General features: G+C 42.0%; 1 non-coding gene across 1 annotated transcript; it reads left to right on the forward strand.

Annotated features, from left to right (window-relative positions):
* Positions 1 to 5,125: 5,125 nt before the first annotated feature.
* Positions 5,126 to 5,231, forward strand: LOC112713514 (small nucleolar RNA R71). Its single transcript, XR_003158486.1, has one exon. It is a non-coding gene; the product is annotated as a small nucleolar RNA R71 (small nucleolar RNA).
* The last annotated feature ends 2,364 nt before the right edge of the window (positions 5,232 to 7,595 follow it).

Consider the following 7,595-nt stretch of genomic DNA (forward strand, 5'->3'; position numbering starts at 1 on the left):
TACTAAATGCTCTGTGGTGAGGGTTACTCTTGATAGTGGATTTTCAGCTGATAATCCCGAGTTAGTTAACCCAAGTTACCAGGTGATGAAGCACCCCAAAGAGCTTATTCATCCAAGTAGATCCCTCACACAGGAGCACCACAGACACATGTCCTAGGGTAAACCATTGGTGCCTAGCCTTATTGCGTACTCTTTTTCTTTTGTTTTTCACTTCCCTTATTCTTTCCCTTTTCTCTATTAGGATCTTGTTGTTATCTTAGTCTCATGGGTATATCAAAAGTGAAGCATTCAGGATAGATAGTTGTCATCCTAACCTTGTGGTTGGACCAACTTAGCTAACTTATGACTACCCCCAAAGATTCATGAATGCACTTCCACATTATGAACTCATTTCTGGTCTTTTGAAAACATAGACATTCTCTTCTTCATACAAATAGACAAGCTTACAAGTAAAATAGGGAAAGAAGCAGTGACACTTAAACCAGAGTTCATGGACCTAAGCACTAAGAGCATTAAGATGCAGAATTGAAAATGTTCAAACTAACATGGAAGCAAGTTCTATTCCATACAAGATCTTCCTTATTTAAAGCATAGAAAAAGAAATGGAGTAACGAAGGAACTCCACCACCTTTTACTTTTGTGGCTATCCTTGCTCTTTTCCTTGCTGGTCCTCCTTGTGTCCTTTTGCACTTCCTCGCAGCCGTGCCAATCTTGCTTGCTTCCAATCCGCAAGTGCCTTCCTCACTGATTCATGGCTCTCTTCCACCCTTTGTCTCTCTTCTCGTGCTAATTCATCCCTCACTTCTTCATACCTTGCGATTCCTGGGTGTAATATAGGCAGCTGTCCTACTAGGTACCCGAGCCTGGCTTGAGTGTTTATGTGATGTCCTGTCTCGCTCATGTAAACACTTTCTGCAAATGCCCTTTGCTCATCCAGTAGTTCTGTGTGTTCTATCTGCCTTCGTTGCATCTCATGTATGTGTGCCCCTTGATGTGCTTGGATGTTGATTAGCCTCTGGATAAACTCTTGTTGCTCATTTTGCCTTTGCTCCATCCTGTTGAATGTTTCTCCCCATTGTTGCCCTTGACTTTGTTACTGTTCTATCATCTGCCTTTGCCACTCTCCTTGTTGAGTTATCCATCTTGATAGTGCTTCCTCTTGCTGCCTCATCATCTGTAGTTGTAGCTCTTTCTGTGCTCCTTGGCCTTCCAAGTACTGTCTAGACAAGCCATCAAGGGCTTCCTGTAGTTGATGCATGTCCAAGGTCTGTGGTGCTTGCCCCTCTGATGCTTGTCCTTCCACTCCTTGAGGCCCTGTACTCTTTCTTTGCTTCTTTTGAGGTATGGGGGATGCTGCAGCATTCATCCTTCGAACTGTTATTGGAATGCCTTCCTTTATCCATACAGGATCCTTATCCTCAAACTCCACCCCAGCTTTCTTGCATAGTCGGTAAACAGTGCTGGGGTAACCTAACGTCCCTCTTGCGTCACTTTTCTCTGCCATCTTTCTAATGCCTTGAGCTATGATTTCATGAACCTTGATTTCTCCTCCCTTGAGTATGCAATGCACCATTGTTGCCCTTTCCAGATTCACCTCTAAGTTGTTTGCAGTTGGGAGGATGGACCTCCTCACTAGCTCAAACCACCCTTTGGCTTCAGGAGTGAGATCTGTTCTCTTGATGAATTTTGGCTTATTTCCAGCGCCCCTTTCCCAGTCAGCTCCGGGTACACAAATGTCTTGCAGGATCTGGTCATAATTGGGGTTGTTGTCCATCCTTGAGTGATAACTTTCTTCTTCAAATGGTATAGACCGTAGCTTCAATGCCCTCATTACACTCATGGGACCAAAATCCACCATTTTTCCTCTCACAAAGCTTATATACGACTCATCTTTCTTATCATACAGGACTGCATTTGCATAAAATTCTCTTATGAGGTTTGCATTCACCTTAGTGACCGGGTCAGTGAGGAGCTCCCATCTTCTCCTTTCTACCTTCTCTGAGATTTCTGGGCACTCACTCTTCCTAACTTGAAATCCCAACTCATAGATGATTTCCTTACCAACCATCCACCCGTATTCCAATGCATGATGCAAGCTTCTAAACCTCTTCTCATCAAACAGGTGTTCCTCCATGGGTTCCTTTCCCTTCCTTCTCTTGGCACTTGAGGATGCCATGAATAATAGTTCTTATGTGAAGGTGGTAAGGTTGTGGAGACTTCTGGTTGTTTAGGGTTTTATGGCAATGAGGAGAGTGAGGGGGAAACGTTTGTAATGAGATAAGAAGTGCTGAGTTTCTAAATGGATAACTATGAAGAGTGTGTGATGAAAGTTAAGAATGGGCACGGATCAATGGCTACTTATACAGAGATGTTGTAAGTGAATGGATGGTGTGGATTGATGAACTTGTTGCTCGATGGACGGTTGGGGTTATGCATGCTAAAGGACAAGGATCACCACTTTATTGTGGTTATTGGTTCGGTCATCAAGGTTCCTCTTTCTTCCATGTTGCATGGCAACATTTTCCAATGCATTCTTTCTTGAGTCACGTGTGTGTATCTCTTCATAAAGTGCTGAACCATTTCTTTTCACTTGTCCTATCAATCTCCTCAATGTTCCTTTCTTTTTCCTATAAAGATGAAATAAGAAGAGTAAGAACTACTTTTATAAAAGAACAAAAATGCTTTAACATCTACAGCTTGAATAATAAAAGAATTTGCTTATTCCTAAATTCCACTAACTGACTAACTGTGTATCTTCATATGCAAAATTGTGGCACCATAGGGTGACACCAAACTTAGTTTGGAGCACTGTGATGAAAAATCGTGTTCTAAGCTTTAAGAATAATGCTTTGAACACCAAACTTGTTCTTCTCTATATTCTGCATATAAAAATTTCACACGTGTTTGTCAATTTTTGGTTGGAATTCATGAATATTGATTTATTCTCTAACTTCTGAAAGCATGTAAAACATGGGTTGCCTCCCATGAAGCGCTTCTTTAACGTCACTAGCTTGACGCTACCCCCTTATTATGGTGGTTGGTAATGCTTGAAGTCTTCTCCTCTGGCAGTGGACTTGTATCCATTGGTTGTATCAATGATTTCTACATGCTCTAAGGAGAGAACTCTGTTGATGGTGAAGACCTTAGATAGCTGAGATGGTACAGTGGGGAGATTAGGGGGGATATCTGTGAAATAGGCTGAGACTACTTTATCCCCTGGAGAGAAATCTTCCGTAGGGATCTTCTTGTTCCGCCACCACCTTGGTACTTCTTCTTTGTCCCTGGTGCTTTTTTCTTACTCTTGGTGGCGTCATTTTTTGATGAGCCTTTGTTGCTGCCTTCACTTGCTTCTGGTGGCTTAGGTTCCTTCAATTTTTCCTTGACCTGTGGCACTTGCTGTTTGCCTTGTCCATCAACCCAGTGAATCTCAGAATGAGCTGGTTGTGCTCCAATGCTTGCTTCTTCCTTTAGTATCTCATGATGATCTTTGCTCGGTTCTTTGTCCTCTTCATCTTTTTCTAGTGAGAGTTCGAAAATACTGAAGCTCAGTTGTTCATCATGGATCCTTAATATTAGCTCCCCTTTCTCCACATCTATGAGTGCTCTAGCAGTGGCTAGAAATGGTCTCCCCAATATGATTGGGTGCAGATGACTCTCTTCCATGTCCAGGATGACAAAGTCTGTTGGGAGAAAGTATTTTCCAACTTTGAGCAACACGTTTTCCACCACTCCTACTGCTTGCTTTTGAGTCTTGTCAGCCAGCCTTATGACTACATCTGTAGGTAGTATCTCATTGATCTGCAGCCTTTTTACCAGGGATAGGGGTATTAAGTTGATGCTTGCTCCCAAATCGCAAAGTGCTCTATCAAAATTTGTTTCCCCTATAGCACAAGGGACATGAAAACTCCCTGGGTCTTTTCTTTTCGCAGGCAATTGTGTTTGAATGAGGGTGCTGCAATCCTTGTTCATCACTATAGTCTGGCCCCCCTTGAGTGAGCTCTTCCTGGGAAGTAGTTCCTTCATATACTTAATGAATGCTGGCATTTGTTGAATGACCCTGATGAATGGTATGTTCACATTCAAAGATGCAAACGAGTCTAAGAACCTTGAGTACATTCTCTTTTCCACAGCACCCTTTAGCAGTTGAGGAAATGGTGCATATAGTCTCAGCAGCTCTTGTTGTGAGATTTCTGGTTCTTGTTGGTCTTTCTTCTCCTTCTCTACTAAGGTATTTTCAGGTTGTTCTAGCAGCTTGCTTGGCTTGTCTTCAGTCTCCTTGTCATTTGTAGTGACCATATTGCAATCCTCCCATCTTACTTTATTCGTTTCACCTCTCGGATTCTTCTCCGTGTCACTTGGGAAGCTATCAGTGGGTCTGGGAATCTTCTCAGATAAATATCCCACTTGGAATTCCAGCTTCTTGATTGCTTCCCCCCGATTCTTCATACTGGTTCTTACTTCCTCTTTGAACACCTTATTGTCTTGAATGTCTTTGCATATGCTTTCAAGTAAGGTTTCAATCTTAGAGATTCTGTCATCAAATGATGGTATGTTGAGGGTAGAAGTAGAAGGGTGAGATGTATTGATGTGGTTTTGTTGGTATGTCCTCTGTGTGACTTGTTGGTGAGCTGCATTGTTGTTGGAGTTGTAACGTCTCTGATCTTGGCCTTGGTCTTGTTGATTACCCCACCCAAAGTTTGGGTGATTCCTCCATCCAGGGTTGTAGGTCTTGGAGTATGGATCATGGTTGTGTCTAGGTGAATTCCCAATGTAGTTGGCTTGCTCCTGAGTGCCTTATTCCTCTTCACTTGCTTCTTCTTGAGTTGAAGTGGTGATCGCTGCTACTTGACTTCTCTCCATCTTCTTGGTGAGGTCAGCTAGCTGCTTGGTGATGAGCTTGTTTTGGGCAAGCAGAGCATCTACATTGTTCAGCTCCATTACCCCTCTAGTGTTCCCTCTTTCGAAAGCATAGAAGTAGTCATTTTCAGCTACAGTTTCAATGACATCTATGGCTTCCTCAATGATCTTCTTCTTGTTCAAAGAACCTCCGGATGAATGGTCTACGGCCTTCTTTGATTCATATGACAGTCCTTTATAGAAGATGTGTAGCTGCACCTATTCATTGAACATATCAGATGGACATCTCCTTGTTAGGTCTTTAAACCTCTCCCATGCTTCATATAGAGTCTCACCATCTTATTGTCGGAAAGTTTGGACCTCAGCTCTCAGCCGATTGACTCGTTGAGGGGGGTAAAATCTTGCCAAGAATTTGTTCATAACATCATCCCAAGTTGTCAAGCTCTTCTTTGGAAAAGACTCCAACCACTTGGTTGCCTTGTCTCTGAGAGAGAAGGGGAACAACAACAGTCTATAGACATCAGGTTGAACGCCATTGGACTTCACTGTGTCACATATTCTCAGGAAGGTGTTTAAGTGTTGGTTGGGGTCTTCTTGGACACCTCCTCCAAACGAGCAATTGTTCTGAACAAGAGTGATGAGCTGTGGCTTTAGTTCAAAGTTGTTGGCATGGATGGTTGGTTTTTGGATGCTACTTCCGCAGTTCCCTGGGTTTGGGTTAATGTAAGAGCCCAAGACTCTTCTATCTTCCCCACCAGGATTTGCTCTACCTTCTCCACCATGGTTGTGCACTTCTTCCTCACGATGGTCTTCCATGGTTGTTTCAAAGTATTCTTCAAAGTGTTCCTCTTCTTCTTCAGCACCCACTACACGTTTTTCTTTTGCCTCCCTTCTTAATCTTAAGAAGGTTCTCTTAGGTTCAGAATCAAAGGAAGTTGAAGCTCCGCTTCTTCTCCCTGTCATACAACTAACAGAGTACAAGCAAGAAAAGCAATGCAGAAAGTATCTTGTTAGAATAACTTGTTAGTGTCAGTGATGCAATATATCAAACAGTTAGTGGGTTAGTGAACTGAATTGTAAATAGCAAAGAAAAACTCAGAAACAGGGGAGGGGAAGAATTAAACTAAGACGAAAATCAAATTAACCAAACAGAAAATTAAATCAAACAAAATACAAATGCTCAATCTAGTGATCCTCTAACGTAATCATTGTCGATGCACAATCAATCCCCGGCAATGGCGCCATAAACTTGATCGGGGTAAAACTTGTCTCTCAACAAATTCCCATTCGGCAAGTGTACCGAATTTGTCGTCAAGTAAAAACTCACAATAGAGTGAGGTCGAATCCCACAGGGATTGATTGATCAAGAAACATTAATTAAAGGAGTGTTCTAGTTGAGTGAATCCATGAATAGAGTTGATAATTGCAGAAATTTAAAATGGCATGAAAGTAAATGACTGAAAGTAAATTGCAGATTTGTAAATGGGAATGGGGGAGTTGCTCATAAAAGTAAATTGCAGAAAATAAAGAGAATGGGTAAGATCAGAAATGGGGAGTTCATTGGGCTTAGGAGATGTTGCATTCTCCGGATTAATTTCATTTTTATCTCTTCCTCAATCAATGCACTCATTGATCTCCTTGGCAATCTTAAGTGATTGAATCACAACTTCTTGCAATGCAATCTCTCAAATCTTGATCAATATCCAATTCCTTGGTCAATTGCTCATGAGAAGAGATGAAGTGTGGTCACTGATTATACCACATGCACTTCCCAAATCAAGTGCTTAGAGGGATATAGCCACATACCCATCCACACTCAATTTGGTCCAGCATGAGAAAGCATTTCTAGCTAATCTCTTCATTCCTCTTTCAAGGATCCGAAGAGATCCATGTTTGAATAGCTTCTTTTCCAAGATCACTATCCAATTGGATGAAGATCGAAAGCTTTCAAGTAAAATCAAAAGGAAAGATAGAAGAAGAACAAGAAAATTAGTATTGATCCATCAAATTACAACAGAGCTCCCTAACCCAATGAAAGGGGTTTAGTCGTTCATAGCTCCAAAGAAAATACATGATAAAACTTAGAAGTGCAGAGAAAGTAAATACAAAGAGTAGTTCTCTTTTGTTAGCTCCTCCCCCAAAAAGCCTCTCTCTCTTTCAAAACTACTCCTATATATACTACTCTTCTCAGCTTCTAGTTAGCTCTTCAAGTCTTGGGCCTTTGGATCTTTGAGTTTGAAGCAGTTCCTTTCTTCATTTGGGCTTGGCTTACTTGCAGAGATAAAGTGTGAAGTGGGCAGAGACTTTAGCTCAAGACGTTAGGGGTGTTTAACATTTAGTGAAAACACAAGCTCGAGGACGTTAGTGACACTTAACATTGTCACTAGCGTTGCCATGCACCCCTTTCCTCACGTTAAAGCCCACGTTAACTGGGTTAACGTGGCTTCTAACGTGGTGGCCATTCTTAGCCATCCCAACGTTAGTGACAATGTTGAGTGTCACTAACGTTGGCTCATTCTTCATTCCTCATCGTTAGCTTCCACGTTAACCAAGTTAACGTGGAGGCTAACGTGGCTCTTGGGGTTTGAGTGGTTGCTCCAACGTTAGTGACAATGTTGAGTGTCACTAACGTTGTCGACAACTATCCCTCTCTTACGTTAGCTCCACGTTAACCAAGTTAACATGGGAGTTAACGTGGCTCTTTGCACCTTAGGCCAACGTTAGTGACAATGTTGAGT

This window comes from Arachis hypogaea, chromosome 9 (assembly GCF_003086295.3).
Source record: "Arachis hypogaea cultivar Tifrunner chromosome 9, arahy.Tifrunner.gnm2.J5K5, whole genome shotgun sequence".
Lineage (NCBI taxonomy): Eukaryota > Viridiplantae > Streptophyta > Magnoliopsida > Fabales > Fabaceae > Arachis > Arachis hypogaea.